The sequence below is a fragment of the Schistocerca serialis genome, chromosome 12 (assembly GCF_023864345.2).
Source record: "Schistocerca serialis cubense isolate TAMUIC-IGC-003099 chromosome 12, iqSchSeri2.2, whole genome shotgun sequence".
NCBI lineage: Eukaryota > Metazoa > Arthropoda > Insecta > Orthoptera > Acrididae > Schistocerca > Schistocerca serialis.
In genome coordinates, this window is record NC_064649.1 from 119,696,687 (window position 1) to 119,714,800 (window position 18,114).

Here is an 18,114-nt window from a genome sequence, read left to right on the forward strand (position 1 = left end):
ACACAACAATTGCGTCGCAATGAAATACTCTGGGCTCCATGTCTTCTCTTTCCCAATCTAGGAACCTTTCTACGGCACTGAAAGGATTTCCTTTTGGGGTCGAGTATCTCCTTTCCGGTGCCCAATATCTTTTTTACTGTATCCCTGGCATCCTTACATTGATGAATTAACACAGAAATTGCGTCGCAATGAAATACAATGTGTTCCATGTCTTCTCTTTCCCAATCTAGGAACCTTTCTACGGCAACGACAGGATTTTCTTTTGGGGTCGAGTATCTCCTTTCCGAGCACTATTCCTTCTTCACTGTATCCCTCGCACACTCACATTGACGAATTAAATCAGATATAGCGTCGCAATGAAATAGTATGTGTTCCATGCCTTCTCTTTCCCAATCTAGGAATGTATCTATGACAATGGCAGGATTTTATTTTGGGGTCGAGTATCTCCATTCCGATGCACTATTTCTTCTTTACTGTATCTCTCGCACCCTCACATTCACGAATTAACACAGAAATTGCGTCGCAATAAAATACTGTGGCTTCCATGATTTCACTTCCCCAATGTAGGAAAGTTTCTACGGCAACGACAGAATTTTCTTTTGGGGTCGACTGTCTCCTTTCCGATGCACTATTTCTTCTTTACTGTATCCCTCGCAACCTCACATTGACGAATTACCACAGAAATTGCGTCGCAAGGAAATACTCTGCGTTCCATGCCTTCTCTTTCCCAAACCAGGTATGTTACTACAGCAAAGACAGAATTTTCTTTTGTGGTCGAGAATCTCCTTCCGATGCACTATTTCTTCTTTACTGTATCCCTTGCACCCTCATATTGACGAATTAACACAGAAATTGCGTCGCAATGAAATACTACAAGTTCCATGGCTTCTCTTTCCCAATCTATGAATATTTCTACGGCAACAACAGGATCTTCTTTTGGAGGCGTGTATCTCCTTTCTGTTGCAATATTTCTTCTTTACTGTATCTCTCACATCCTCACATTGACGAATTAACACGGAAATTGCGTCGCAATGAAATAGTCTGGGTTCCATGCCTTCTCTTTCCTAAATTGTGGAACGTTTCTACGACAACGACAGGATTTTCTTTTGGGGTCGAGTATCTCCTTTCCAATGCACTATTTTTTTTTTTTACTGTATCCTTCACACCCTCACATTCAGGAATTAACACAGAAATTGCGCCGCAATGATTTACTATGGGTTATATGCCTTCTGTTTTCCAATCTCGGAACGTTTCCACGGCAACGTATCTAGGCCAATGACAGGATTTTCTTTTCAGTTGTTATCTCCTTTCTGATGTATTATTTCTTTTTTTACTGTATCTTTCACACCCTCACATTGCCGGATTAACACAGACATCGCGCCACAATGAAATACTCTGGGTTCCATGCCGTCTCTTTCTCAATCTAAGAACGTTTCTACGGCAACAACAAGATTTCCTGTTGGGGTCGAATATCAGCTTTCCGATGCACTATTTCTTTTTTACTGTATCTCTCGCACCCTCACATTGACGAATTAACACAGACATTGCTGCGCAATTAAATTCTCTGGGTTCCATGCCTTCTCTTTCCCAATCTAGGAACGTTTCTACGGCAACGACAGCATTTACTATTGGGGTCGAGTATCTCCTTTCCGATGCACTATTTCCTCATTAATGTATCCCTCCCACTCTCACACCGACGAATTAATACAACAATTGCGCCGCAATGAAATACTCTGGGATTGATGACTTCTCTTTCCCAATTTACGAGCGTTTCTCCGGCAACGACAGAATTTTCTTTTGTGGTGGAGTATCTCCTTTCCGATCCACTATTTCTTTTCTACTAGCTCCCTGGCACCCTCACATTGATGAATTATCACAGAAATTCCGGCGCAATGAACTAGGCTGGTTTCATGCCTTCTCTTTTCCAATCTAGGAACGTTTCTAAGGAAACGACATGATCATCTTTTGGGGTCGAGTATCTCCTTTCTGATGCTCTATTTCTTTTTTACCGTATCCCTCTCATCCTTACATTGACGAATAAATACAGAAATTGCGCAGCAATGAAAGACTATGGCTTCCATGCATTCTCTTTCCCAATTTAGGAACATTTCTGCGGCAACGACAGGATTTTGTTTTGGGGCTGAATATCTCCTTTCCGATGTACTATTTCTTCTTTACTGTATCCCTCACACCCTCACATTGGCGAATTAACACAGAGATTGCGTCGCAATGAAATACTCAGGCTTGAATGCCCTCTATTTCCAGATCTAGGAACGTTTCTGCGGCAACGACAGGTTTTTCTTTTGGGGTCGAGTATCTCCTTGCCGATGCACTATATCTTCATTTCTGTATCCCTCGCACCCTCACACTGACGTATTAACACAACAATTGCGACGCAAGGATATGCCCTGTGTTCCATGCATTCTCTTTCCCAATCTAGGAACGTTTCAATGGGAACGACAGAATTTTATTTTGGGGTCGAGTATCTCCCTTCCGATGCACTATTTCTTTTTTACAGTATCCCTCAGACCCTCACATTGACGAAGAAATACAGAAATTGCGTCGCAATGAAATACTCTGGCTTCCATGCCTTCTCTTCCCCAATCTAGGAACGTTTCTACGGCAATGACAGGATTTTCTTTTGGGGTCGAATGTTTCCTTTCCGATGTACTATTTCTTCTGTAGTGTATCCCTCGCACCCTCACATTGACGAATTAACACAGAAATTGCGTCGCAATGAAATGCTCTCGCTTCCATGTCTTCTATTTCCCAATCTAGAATCTTTTCTACGGCAACAACTGGATTTTCTTTACGGGTCGAGTATCTCCCTTCCGATGCACTATTTCTTTTTTACTGTATCCCTTGCACCCACACATTGACGAATTAACACAGAAATTGCGTCGCAATGGAATACTCTGTGTTCCATGCCTTCTCTTTCCTAATCTAGTAACGTTTCTACGCCAACGACAAGATGTTCTTTTGGGGTCGAGTATCTCCTTTCTGATGCACTATTTTTTCTTTACTGTATCCCTCGCACCCTTAGATTGACGAATTGACACGGCGATTGCGTCGCAATGAAACACTCTGGTTTCCATGCCTTCTTTTTCCCAATCTAGGAACGTTACTACGGCAACGACAGGTTATTCTTTTGGGGTAGAGTATCTCCTTTCCGATGCACTATTTCTTCTTTACTGTATCCCTCGCACCCTCACATTGACGAATTTAGACAGAAATTGTGTCGCAATGAAATACTGTGTGCTCCATGCCTTCTCTTTCCCAATCTAGGAACGTTTCTGCGGCACCGACATGATTATCTTTTGGTGTCGAGTATCACCTTTCCGATGCACTGTATCTTCTTTACTGTATCCCTCGCATCCTCACATTGTCGAATTAGCACAGAAATTGCGTCGCAATGAAATGCTCTGAGTTCCCACCCTTCAATTTCCCAATCTAGGAACGTTTCTACGTCAACGACAGTATTTTCTTTTGGGGTCGTGTATCTCCTTTGCGATGCACTATTTCTTCTTTGCTGTATCCCTCGCAACCTCACATTGACGAATTAACACAGAAATTGTGTCGCAACGAAATACTCTGGGTTCCGTGTCTTCTCACTCCCAATCTAGGAACTTTTCTACGGCAACGACAAGAATTTGGTTTGAGGTCGAGTATCTTCTTTCCGATGCACTATTTCTTCTCTACGGTATCCCTCGCACCCTAACATTGACGATTTAAGACACAAATTGCGTCGCAATGAAATACTCTGGGATCCGTGCCTTCTCTTTCCAAATCTACGAACGTTTCTACGGGTACGACAGGATTTTCCGTTGGGGTCGAGTATCTCCTTTCCGATGCACTATTCCTTCTTTACTGTAAATCTCGCACCCTCACATTGACGATTTAACACAGATATTGGGTCCCGATAAAGTGCTATGGGTTTCATGGCTTCTCTTTCCCAATCTAGGAACGTTGCTACATCAGCGACAGGATTTTCTTTTGTGGTCGAGGATCTCGTTTCCGATGCACTGTTTCTTCTTTACTGTATCCCTCTCACCCTCACATTGACGAATTAATCCAGAAATTGCGTCGCAAGTAATCCGTATAGAAACAGTAAGAATATTAGCCAATGCAAAACCGCCGAATGTAATATAACTGTGGGTGAGAGAAGAGCTTTAAAACTCCTGAATGACCACGGTAGTATTTTGGTTCTCCCAGCTGACAAAGGAAGCGCAACGGTGGTTATGGATGTGGCCGACTATCGGAGTAAAATTACAGATCTGCTGGATCCGCATGCATATAGGAAGCTGAATAAGGACGCCACTAACAGCGTTCTCAGAACTGTGTCGCGGTTAATAAGAAAGTCCTCTATTGAAGAGAGTGTACAGAAAAGTCTCTGCAATTCGGTTGCGCTACCACCGAGGCTTGTTGGATTGCCCAAAATTCATAAAGAAAATGTGCCGTTAAGACCGATACTAAGTGCCATTGGTTCGCCCACCTACTCGTTAGCCAAGTTTTTGACAACGCTGCTAAATCCACATGTGGGCCGTTCAGACTCTTATATAAAGAATTCGACACATTTCATCAGCAGATTGAATGGCATAGTGGTCCAGCCGGAGGACATATTGGTCAGCTTCGATGTGGTATCGCTGTTTACCATGGTTCCACTTAATGATGTATTGGAACAGCTGGATCGAATTTTTCCTGCCGATATTTCAGAACTGTTTAAGTGTTGTTTGACGACCACATACTTCAAGTGGAATGAACAGTTTTATGAGCAAACGGATGGTGTGGCAATGGGAAGCCCCCTAAGTCCCGTAATTGCAAACTTCTTCATGGAGAAATTCGAAGAACAGGCCTTAGGTACTGCCAGCAAAAAACCAAATGTATGGTTCCGATACGTGGATGACACGTTTGTGCTGTGGAGACATGGTAGGGAGGAATTAAGCTGGTTCCACGACCATCTGAACAGTATAAACTCGAGAATTCAGTTTACAATGGAGGAGGAGGTAGACGGCAAGTTACATTTCCTCGATGTGATTGTTTTTAGAAACGAAAATGGTAGTTTGGGCCACTCAGTATACCGCAAACCCACGCACACGGACCGTTATTTGCACCGGGATTCGAACCACCACCCACAACAGAAGCGGGGTGTTATCAAGACGTTAGCGGACAGCGCTAGAAATATTTGTGAACCCGTGTTGCTCGACGCTGAGATGGAAGATCTCCACAATGCACTAAAGAAGAACGGATATTCGTCCACTGGAATAAAACGTGTGTTGAGGCACCCACGCAGAAATCAAACTGACGTACACGCTACTGCAAGATCTAAGGTTTTCCTGCCGTTTGTTAAAAATGTAACGGAAAGAATACGCAGGATCTTGACGGAGCGGAATATTACCGTAACTTACAAGCTCACCAGGAAGATACAGGAATACCTTAAGCCTGCCAAGGACGCTAGCAAACCACTGGAAAAAGCTGGAGTGTATAGGATCCCATGCGGCTGTGGTGGTGTTTATGTGGGTACCACTAAAAGAACTGTTTCTAAACGTTTGGAAGAGCACAAGGGCAATTGCAGAAGAGGAGAAACGGAACGATCAGCTATTGCGGAGCATGCTTTCCAGCCAGGGAACCACAATATTCGTTTCGAGGAGACGCAAGTACTAGCGGCCACAAGCGGATATTACGAAAGGCTCTACAGGGAGGCAATCGAAATCGCTAAACAGCCTAATAATTTCAACTGTAAGGAAGAGGGATTGAAATTAAACGGTATATGGATGCCGGTGTTAAAGAAGATGTGTACCACCCGCCCACTACTGGGTGATGGCAACGGCGATCGACGGCGACGGACAGCGGCCAATTGCACTGACGTTTTCAAAACACGTGACGTCACGCCGCGGCGCGGGAGCGCGCGGACACGGAATTTAGCGGCAGTCAGTAGCGAGCCAGTGTGTGTGTTTGACCTTCCAATGAGCTACGGACCCCCTTGAAGATGTCCTCTGCAGTCGCAGACGAAACGTTGGGAATCGACCCAGAATTCGTCAACCGACCACGGCATAACAGCCCGGATAATTATAATGGAAACGACAGGACTTTCTTTTGGGGTCAAGTATCTCCTTTCCGATGCACTATTTCTTCTTTACTGAAAATCACGCACCCTCACATTGACGAATGAACACAGAAATCGCGACAAAATTAAATACTATGGGTTACACGACTTCTATTTCCCAATCTAGGAACGTTTCTACCGCAACGACAGTATTTTCATTTGGGGTTGAGTATCACCTTTCCGATGCCCTATTTCTTCTTTACTGTATCCCTCGCAACCTCACATTGAAGAATTAACACAGAAATTGCGTCGACATGAAATACTATGCGTTCCATGGCTTCTCTTTCCCAATCTACGAACGTTTCTACGGCTACAACAGTAACTTCTTTTGGGGTCGAGTATCTCCTTTCTGATGCACTATTTCTTCTTTACTGTATCCCTCACACCCTCAAATTGACGAATTAACACGGAGATTTCGTCGCTATGAAATACTCTGGGTTCCATGCCATCTCAATCCCAAACTAGTAACGTTTCTACGGCAATGAATGGATTATCTTTGGGGGTCGAGTATCTCCTTTCAGATGCACTATTTCTTCTTTACTGTATCCCTCGCACCCTACCATTGACGAATTAACACAGAAATGGCGTCGCAATGAAATATTCTGTGGTTCATGCCTTCTCTTTCCCAATCTAGGAACGTTACTACAGCAACGACAGGATTTTCTTTGGCGTCGAGTATCTCCTTTCCGATGCACTATTTCTTCTTTAGTGTATCCCTCGAACCCTCACATTGACGAATTAACACAGGAATTGTGTCGCAAAGAAATACTCTTGGTTCCATGGCTACTCTTTCCCAATCTAGGAACGTTTCTACGGCAACGACCGAATTTTCTTTCGGGTTCGAGTATCTCCTTTTGCGATTCACTATTACATCAATACTGTATCCCTTGCAACATCACATTCACGAATTAACACAGAAATTGCGACCCCAATAAAATACTCTGGGTTCCATGACTTCTCATTCCCAATCTAGGAACGTTCCTATGGCAACGACCGGATTTTCTGTTGGGGTCGAGTATCTCCTTTGCGATGCACTATTTCTTCTTTACTGTATCCCTCTCACCCTCACATTGACGATTTAACACAGAAATTGTGTCGCAATGAAATACGCTGGGTTCCATGCCTTCTCTTTCACATTATAGGAACGTTTCTATAGCACCGACAAGATTTCGTTTTGGGGTCGGGTATCTCCTTTCCGATGCTCTATTTCTTCCTTACTGTATCCCTCGAACCCTCACATTAACGAATTAACACAGAAATTGCGACCCCAATAAAATACTCTGGGTTCCATGACTTCTCATTCCCAATCTAGGAACGTTCCTATGGCAACGACCGGATTTTCTGTTGGGGTCGAGTATCTCCTTTCCGATGCACTATTTCTTCTTTACTGTATCCCTCTCACCCTCACATTGACGAATTAACTCAGAAATTGCGTCGCAAGAAATCCGTATAGAAACAGTAAGAATATTAGCCAATGCAAAACCGCCGAAAAGTAATATAACTGTGGGTAAGGGAAGAGCTTTAAAACTCCTGAATGACGACGATAGGATTTTGGTTCTCCCAGCTGACAAAGGAAGCGCAACGGTGGTTATGGATGTGGCCGACTATCAGAGAAAAATTACGGATCTACTGGATCCGCAAGCATATAGGAAGCTGAATAAGGACCCCACTAACAACGTTCTCAGAACTGTGTCGCGGTTAATAAAAAACTCCTCCATTGAAGAGAGTGTACAGAAAAGTGTCTGCAATTCGGTTGCGCTACCACCGAGGCTTTATGGATTGCCCAAAATTCATAAAGAAAATGTGCCGTTAAGACCGATACTGAGTGCCATTGGTTCGCCCACCTACTCGTTAGCCAAGTTTTTGACTACGCTGCTAAATCCACATGTGTGCCGTTCGGACTCTTATATAAAGAATTCGACACATTTCATCAGCGTATTGAATGGCATAGTGGTCCAGCCGGAGGACATATTGGCCAGCTTCGATGTGGTATCGCTGTTTACCATGGTTCCACTTAATGATGTATTGGAACAGCTGGATCGAATTTTTCCTGCCGATATTTCGGAACTGTTTAAGTGTTGTTTGACGACCACATTCTTCAAGTGGAATGAACAGTTTTATGAGCAAACGGATGGCGTGGCTATGGGAAGCCCCCTAAGTCCCGTAATTGCAAACTTCTTTATGGAGAAATTCGAAGAACAGGCCTTAGGTACTGCCAGCAAAAAACCAAATGTATGGTTCCGATACGTGGATGACACGTTTGTGCTGTGGAGACATGGTAGGGAGGAATTAAGCTGGTTCCACGACCATCTGAACAGTATAAACTCGAGAATTCAGTTTACAATGGAGGAGGAGGTAGACGGCAAGTTACATTTCCTCGATGTGATTGTTTTTAGAAACGAAAATGGTAGTTTGGGCCACTCAGTATACCGCAAACCCACGCACACGGACCGTTATTTGCACCGGGATTCGAACCACCACCCACAACAGAAGCGGGGTGTTATCAAGACGTTAGCGGACAGCGCTAGAAATATTTGTGATCCTGAGTTGCTCGACGCTGAGATGGAACATCTCCACAATGCACTAATGAAGAACGGATATTCGTCCACCGAAATAAAACGTTGTTGAGGCACCCACGCAGAAATCAAACTGACGTACACGCTACTGCAAGATCTAAGGTTTACCTGCCGTTTGTTAAAAATGTAACGGAAAGAATACGGAGGATATTGACGAAGCGGAATATTACCGTAACTTACAAGCTCACCAGGAAGATACAGGAATACCTTAAGCCTAACAAGGACGCTCGCAAAACACTGGAAAAAGCTGGTGTGTATAAGATCCCATGCGGCTGTGGTGGTGTTTATGTGGGTACCACTAAAAGAACGGTTTCTAAACGTTTGGAAGAGCACAAGGGCAATTGCAGAAGAGGAGAAACGGAACGATCAGCTGTTGCGGAGCATGCTTTCCAGCCAGGGAACCACAATATTCGTTTCGAGGAGACGCAAGTACTAGCGGCGACAAGCGGATATTACGAAAGGCTCTACAGGGAGGCAATCGAAATCGCCAAACACCCTAATAATTTCAACCGAAAGGAAGAGGGATTGAAATTAAACGGTATATGGATGCCAGTGTTAGAGAAGATGTGTACCACCCGCCCACTACTGGGTGATGGCAACGGCGATTGACGGCGACGGACAGCGGCCAATTGCACTGACGTTTTCAAAACACGTGACGTCACGCCGCGGCGCGGGGGCGCACGGACACGGAATTTAGCGGCAGTCAGTAGCGAGCCAGTGTGTGTGTTGGACCTTCCAATGAGCTACGGACCCCCTTGAAGATGTCCTCTGCAGTCGCAGACGAAACGTTGGGAATCGACCCAGAATTCGTCAACCGACCACGGCATAACAGCCCGGATAATTATAATGGAAACGACAGGACTTTCTTTTAGGGTCACGTATCTCCTTTCCGATGCACTATTTCTTCTTTACAGCAAATCACACACCCTCACATTGACGAATGAACACAGAAATTGCGACAAAATTAAATACTATGGGTTACACGACTTCTATTTCCCAATCTAGGAACGTTTCTACCGCAACGACAGTATTTTCATTTGGGGTTGAGTATCACCTTTCCGATGCCCTATTTCTTCTTTACTGTATCCCTCGCAACCTCACATTGAAGAATTAACACAGAAATTGCGTCGACATGAAATACTATGCGTTCCATGGCTTCTCTTTCCCAATCTACGAACGTTTCTACGGCTACAACAGTAACTTCTTTTGGGGTCGATCATCTCCTTTCCGATGCACTATTTCTTCTTTCCCTCGAACCCTTACATTGCCTAATTAACACAGAAATTGCGTCGCAATGAAATACTCTAGGTTCCATGCCGTCTGTTTCCCAATCTAGGAACGTTTCTACGGCAACGACAGGATTTTCCTTTGGGGTAGACTATCTCCTTTCCGATGCACTATTTCTTCTTTACTGTATCCCTCGCACCCTCACATTGACGACTTAACACAGAAATTGCGTCGCTATTAAATTGTCTGTGTTCCATGCCTTCTCTTTCCAATATAGGAACGGCAAGTTTCTCTTTTGGGGTCGAGTCCCTCATTTCCGATGCACTATTTCTTTTTTATTTATCCAAACCGTCACATTGACGAATTAACACAGAAATTGCGTCGCAATGAAATAGCCTGGGTTCCATGCCTTCTCTTTCCCAATCTACGAACGTTTCTACGCCTACGAGAGAATTTTCTTTTGGGGTCGAGTATCTCTTTTCTGATGCTCTATTTCTTCTTTACTGTATCCCTCGCACCCTCACATTGACGAATTAACACAGAAATTGGGTCGCAATGAAATACTCTGGGTTCCATGCCTTGTCTTTAGCAATATATGAACGTTTCTACAGCAACGACAAGATTTTCTTTTGGAGTCGAGTATCTCCTTTCTGATGCACATTCATTACTGTATCCCTCGCACCCTCACATTTGTGAATTAACACAGAAATTGCGTCGCAATGAAATAATTTGGATTCCATGCCTTCTCTTTTCCAAACTAGGAACGTTTCTACGGACACGATAAGATATTCTTTTGGGAACGAGTATCTCCTTTCCGACGCACTATTTCTACTTTAATGTATCCCTCGCACCCTCACATTGCCGAATTAACAAAGAAATTGCATCGCAAAGAAATACTCTGGTTACCGTGCCTTCTCTTTCCCAATGTAGGAACGTTTCTACCACAACGACAAGAATTTCTTTTGGGGTCGTGTATCTCTTTTCCGATGTACTATTCTGCTTTAGTGAATCCCTTGAACCACCACATTGACGAATTAACACAGAAATTGTGTCACAATGAAATACTCTGGGTTCCATGCCTAATCATTCCCAATCTAGGAACGTTTCTACAGCAACGAAAGGATTTTCTTTTAGGGTCGAGTATCTCCTTTCCGATGCACTTTGTCTTCTTTACTGTATCCCTCGCACGCTCGCATTGACGATTTAACACAGAAATTGCGTCGCAATGAAATACTCTTGGTTCCAAGCCTTCTCTTTCCCAATTGTGGAACGTTTCTACGGCAACGACAGGATTTTCTTTTGGGGACGAGTGTCTCCTTTCCGGTGCACTATTTCTTCTTTACTGTATCCCGCGCACCCTCACATTGACGAATTATCACAGAAATAGCGTCGCAATGAAATACTCTGATTTCCATGCTTTTTCTTTCCCAATCTTGGAGCGTTTCTACGGCACTGACAGGATTTTCCATTGGGGTCGAGTATCTCCTTTCCGATGCACTTTCATTACTGTATACCTCGCACCCTCACATTGACGAATTAACACAGAAATAGCGTCGCAATAAAATACTCTGGGTTCCATGCCTTCTCTTTCCCAATATATGAACGTTTCTACAGCAACGACAAGATTTTCCTTTGGGTTCACGTATCTCCTTTTGGATGCACTATTTCTTCTTTACTGTATCCCGCAAACCCTCACATTGATGAGTAAACGCAGAAATTGCGTCGCAACGGATTACTCAGCGTTCCATTCCTACTCTTTCCCAATCTAGGAACGTTTCTACAGCATCGACAAGATTTTGTTTTGTGGTCACGAATCTCCTTTCCGATGTACTATTTCTTCTTTACTGTATCCCTCGCACACTTACATTGACGAATTAACACAGAAATTGTGTCGAAATCACATACTCTGCTTTCCATGCCTACTCTTTCCCAATCTAGGAACGTATCTACATTACCAATCAGATTTGTTTTGGGTTTGAGTATCTCCATTCCGATCCCCTATTTCTTCTTTACTGTATCCCTCGCATCCTTTCATTGACGATTTAACACAGAAATTACGTCGCAATTTACCACTCTGCGTTCCATGAATTCTCTTTCCCAATCTAGGAAGTTTCTATGGCACCGACAGGATTTTCTTGCGGGGTCACGGATCTCCTTTCCGATGCACTATTTCTTCTTTACTGTATCCCTCGCACCGTCGCATTGACGATTTAACACAGAAATTGCGTCGCAATGAAATACTCTTGGTTCCATGCTTTTCTTTCCCAATTTTGGAACGTTTGTACGGCAACGACAGAATTTTCTTTTGGGGTCGAGTATCTCCTTTTCGGTTCACTATTACTTCTATACTGTATCCCTTGCACCTTAACATTTGTCGAATTAACACAGAAATTGCGTAGAAATGAAGTACTCTGGGTTCCATGCCTCCTCATTCCCAGTCTAGGAACGTTTCTGTGGCAACGACAGGATTTTCTTTTCGGGTCGAGTATCTCCTGTCCGATGCACTATTTCTCCTTTACTGTATCCCTCGCACATACACATTGACGAATTAACACAGAAATTGTGACGCAATGGAATACTCTGTGTTCCATGCATTCTCTTTCCCAATAGAGTAACGTTTCTACAGCAACGATAACTGTTTCTTTTGGGGTCGAGTTTCTCCTTTCCGATGCACTATTTCTTCTTTACTGTATCCCTAGGACCCTCACATTGTCGAATTAACACAGAAATTGCTTCGCAATGAAATACTCGGCGTTCCATGCCTTCTCTTTCCCAATCTAGGAACGTTTCTACGGCAACGACAGGATTTTCTTTTGCGGTTGAGTATCTCCTTTCCGATTCACCATTTCTTCTTTACTGTATCCCTCGCACCCTGAAATTGATGTTTTAACACAGAAATTGTGTCGCAATGGATTACTCTCGGTTCCATGCCTTCTATTTCCCAATCTAGGAACGTTAGTATGGCAACGACAGGATTTTCTATTTGGGTCGAGTATATACTTTCTGATGCACTATTTCTTCTTTACTGTATCCATCGCACCCTCACAATGACGAATTAACACAGAAATTGCATCGAAATGAAATACTCTGTGTTCCATGCCTTCTATTTCCCAATCCAGGAACGTTTCTACGGCAACGACAGGATTTTCTTTTGCGGTCGAGTATCTCCTTTCCGATTCACCATTTCTTCTTTACTGTATCCCTCGCACCCTGAAATTGAAGTTTTAACACAGAAATTGTGTCGCAATGGATTACTCTCGGTTCCATGCCTTCTCTTTCCCAATCTAGGAACGTTTCTATGGCAATGACAGGATTTTCTTTTGGGGTCGAGTATCTCCTTTCCGATGCACTATTTCTTCTTTGCTGTATCCCTCGCACACTCACATTGACGAATTAAAACAGATATTGCGGTCAATGACGTACGTTGGGTTCCATGCCCTCTCTTTCCCAATTGATGAACGTTTCCACAGTAACGACAAGATTTTGTTTTGGCGTCGAGTATCTAATTTGCCATGCAGTATTTCTGCTTTACTATATCCCCCGCACCATCACATTGTCGAAATAACACAGAAATTGCGACGGAATGAAATACTCTGGGTTCCATGCCTTCTCTTTCGCAAACTATGAACGTTTCTACGGCAACGACATTATTTTCTTTTGGGGTCGAGTGTCTCCTTTCCGATGCTCTATTTCTTCTTTACTGTATCCCTTGCACCCTCACATTGACGAATTAACACAGAAATTGCGTCGAAATGAAAAACTCTGCCTTCCATGCCTTCTCTTTCCGAAACCAGGAACGTTTCTACGGCAACGACATGATTTTCTTTTAGGGATCGAGTATGTCCTTTCCGATTCACTATTTCATCTTTACTGTATCCCTTGCACAATAAAATTGACGAATTAACACAGAACTTGCATCGAAATCAAATACTCTGGGTTCCATGCCTTCTATTTCCCAATCCAGGAACGTTTCTATGGCAACGACAGGATTTTCTTTTGCGGTCGAGTATCTCCTTTCCGATTCACCATTTCTTCTTTACTGTATCCCTCGCACCCTGAAATTGATGTTTTAACACAGAAATTGTGTCGCAATGGATTACTCTCGGTTCCATGCCTTCTCTTTCCCAATCTAGGAACGTTTCTATGGCAATGACAGAATTTTCTTTTGGGGTCGAGTATCTCCTTTCCGAAGCACTACTTCTTCTTTACTGTTTCCCTCGCACACTCACATTAATGAATTAACAATGAAATAGCGTTTCAATGACATACTCAGGGTTCCATGCCGTCTCTTTCTATATCTAGGAATGTTTCTATAGCAACAATAAGATTTTGTTCTGGGGTCGAGTAACTAAATCACGATGCACTATTTCTTCTTTACTGTACCCCTCGCACCCTCACATTGACGAATTAATACAGTAGTTGTGTCGCAATGAAATACTCTGGGATCCATGCCTTCTCTTTCCGAATCTAGGTACGTTTCTACAGCAACAACAGGATTTTCTCTTGGGGTCGAGTTTATCATTTCCGATGCACTATTTCATCTTTCCTGTATCCCTTGCACCCTCAAATCGACGAATTAACACAAAAATCGCGTCGGAATGATATACTCTGTGATCCATGCCTTCTCTTTCCCAATTCATGAACGTTTCTACGGCAACGACAGGAATTTCTTTTGGGGTCAAGTATCTCCTTTCCGATTCACAATTTCATCTTTACTGTATCCCTTGCACCCTCAAATTGACGATTTAACACAGAAATTGCGTCGAAATGAAATACTCTGTGTGTCATGCCTTCAGTTTCTCAATCTAGGAACGTTTCTGCAGCAACAACAGGATTTTCTTTAGGGGTCGAGTATCTCCATTCCAATGCACTATTTCTTCTTTACTGTGTCCATCGGACCCTCAAATTGACGAATAGACACAAAAATCGAGTCGCAATGAAATATATCTGCTTTCCATTCATTCTCTTTCCAATGTAAGAACGTTTGTACGGCAATGCCAGGATTTTCTTTTGGGGTCGAGTATCTCCTTTCCGACGCACTATTTCATATTTACTGTATCCCTTGCTTCCTCAAATTGACGAATTAACACAGAAATTGCGTCGAAATAAAATATTCTGGGTTCCATGCCTTCTCTTTCTCAATCTAGGAACGTTTCTGCGGCAACAAAAGGATTTCCTTTTGGGCTCGAGTATATCGCTTCCGACGCACTATTTCATCTTTACAGTATCCCTTGCTCCCTCAAATTGACGAATTAACAGAAAAATCGCGTCGCAATGAAATACTCTGCGTTCCATCCATTCTCTTTCCCAATGTAAGAAAATTTGTACGGCAATGACAAGATATTCTTTGGGGGTCGAGTATCTCCTTCCCGATGCACTATTTCATCTTTACTGTAACCCTTGCACCCTCAAATTAACGAATTAACACAAAATCCGCGTCGCAATGAAATACTCGGCGTTCCATCCATTCTCTTCCTCAATGTAAGAACGTTTGTAAGGCAATGCCAAGATTTTCTTTTGGTGTCGAGTATATCCTTTCCGATTCACTATTTCTTCTCTACTGTATCCCTCGCACCCTTACATTGACGTATTAACACAGAAATTGTGTCGCAATGAAATACTCTCGGTTCCATGCCTTCCCTTTCCCAATCTAGGAAAGTTTCTATGGCACCGACAGGATTTTCTTTTGGCATCGAGTATCTCCTTTATATGCACTATTTCCTCTTTACCGTATCCCTTGCACCCTCACATTGACGAATTAACTCAGAAATTGCGTCGAAATGAAATACTATCGGTTCCATGCCTTCCCTTTCCCAATCTCGGAAAGTTTTTATGGCACCGACAGGATTTTCTTTTGGGGTCGAGTATCTCCTTTCCGATGCACTATTTCTTCTTTACTGCATCCCTCGCACACTCACATTGACAAATTTACGCGGAAATTGCGTCGTAATGAAATACTCTGTTTTCCATGCATTCTCTTTCCCAATCTAGGGTGTTTCTACGGCAACGAAAGGAATTTTTTTTGGGGTCGAGTATCTCCATTCCGATGCACTATTTCATCTTTACTGTATCCCTTGCACCCTCAAATTTACGAATTAACACAAAAATCGCGTCGCAATGAAATACTCTGCGTTCCATCCGTTCTCTTTCCTAATGTAAGAACGTTAGTACGGCAATGACAGGATTGTCTTTTGGGGTCGAGTATCTCCTTTCCGATGCACTATTTCATCTTTACTGTATCCCTTGCTACCTCACATTGACGAATTAACACAGAAATTACGTCGAAATGAAATAGTCTGGGTTCCTTGCATTCTCTTTCCCAATGTATGAAAGTTTCTATGCCACAGACAGGATTGTCTTTTGGGGCGAGTATCTCCTTTTCGATGAACTATTTCATCTTTACTGTATCCCTTGCGAGCTCACATTGACGAATTAACACAGAAATTGCGTCGAAATGAAATACTCTGGGTTCCATGCCTTCTCTTTCCCAATCTATGAAAGTTTCTATGGCACCGACAGGATTGTCTTTTGGGGTCGAGGATCTGCTCTCCGATGAACTATTTCATCTTTACTGTATCCCTTGCACCCTCACATTGACGAATTAATACAGAAAATGCGTCGAAATGTAATACTCTGGTTTCCATGCCTTCTCTTTACCAATCTATGAAAGTTTCCATGGCACCGACAGGATTTTCTTTTGGGGTCGAGTAACTCCTTTCCGATGCACTATTTCTTCTTTACTGTATCCCTCGCACCCTCACATTGACGAATTTACACAGAAATTGCGTCGTAATGAAATACTCTGTGTTCCATGCATTCTCTTTCCCAACCTAGGGCGTTTCTACGGCAACGACAGGATTTTTTTTTGGGGTCGAGTATATCCATTCCGATGCACTATTTCATCTTTACTGTATCCCTTGCACTCTCAAATTTACGAATTAGCACAAAAATCGCGTCGCAATGAAATACTCTGCGTATCATCCATTCTCTTTCCCAATGTAAGAACGTTAGTACGGCAATGACAGGATTGCCTTTTGGGGTCGAGGATCTGCTTTCCGATGAACTATTTCATCTTTACTGTATCCCTTGCACCCTCACATTGACGAATTAACACAGAAATTGCGTCGAAATGAAATACTCTGTGTTCCATGCTTTCCCTTTTCCAATCTATGAAAGTTTCTATGCCACCGACAGGATTGTCTTTTGGGGCGAGTATCTCCTTTTCGATGAACTATTTCATCTTTACTGTATCCCTTGCAACCTCACATTGACGAATTAACACAGAAATTGCGTCGAAATGAAATACTCTGGTTTCCATGCCTTCTCTTTCCCAATCTATGAAAGTTTCTATGGCACCGACAGGATTGTCTTTTGGGGTCGAGTATCTCCTTTTCGATGAACTATTTCACCTTTACTGTATCCCTTGCACCCTCACATTGACGAATTAATACAGAAATTGCGTCGAGATGTAATACTCTGGTTTCCATGCCTTCTCTTTCCCAATCTATGAAAGTTTCCATGGCACCGACAGGATTGTCTTTTGGGGTCGAGTATCTCCTTTCCGATGCACTATTTCTTCTTTACTGTATCCCTCGCACACTCACATTGACGAATTTACACAGAAATTGCGTCGTAATGAAATACTCTGTGTTCCATGCATTCTCTTTCCCAATCTAGGGCGTTTCTACGGCAACGACAGGATTTTTTTTTGGGGTCGAGTATCTCCATTCCGATGCACTATTTCATCTTTACTGTATCCCTTGCACCCTCAAATTTACGAATTAACACAAAAACGCCTCGCAATGAAATTTCTGCGTTCCATCCATTCTCTTTCCCAATGTAAGAACGTTAGTACGGCAAAGACAGGATTGTCTTTTGGGGTCGAATATCTCCTTTCCGATGAACTATTTCATCTTTACTGTATCCCTTGCTACCTCACATTGACGAATTAACACAGAAGTTGCGTCGAAATGAAATACTCTGGTTTCCTTGCAATCTCATTCCCAATGTATGAAAGTTTCTATGGCACCGCAAGGATTACCTTTTGGGGTCGAGTATCTCCTTTCGGATGCACTATTTCATCTTTACTGTATCCCTTGCACCCTCACATTGACTAATTACCACAGAAATTGCGTCGAAATGAAATACTCTGTGTTCCATGCTTTCTCTTTTCCAATCTATGAAAGTTTCTATGCCACCGACAGGATT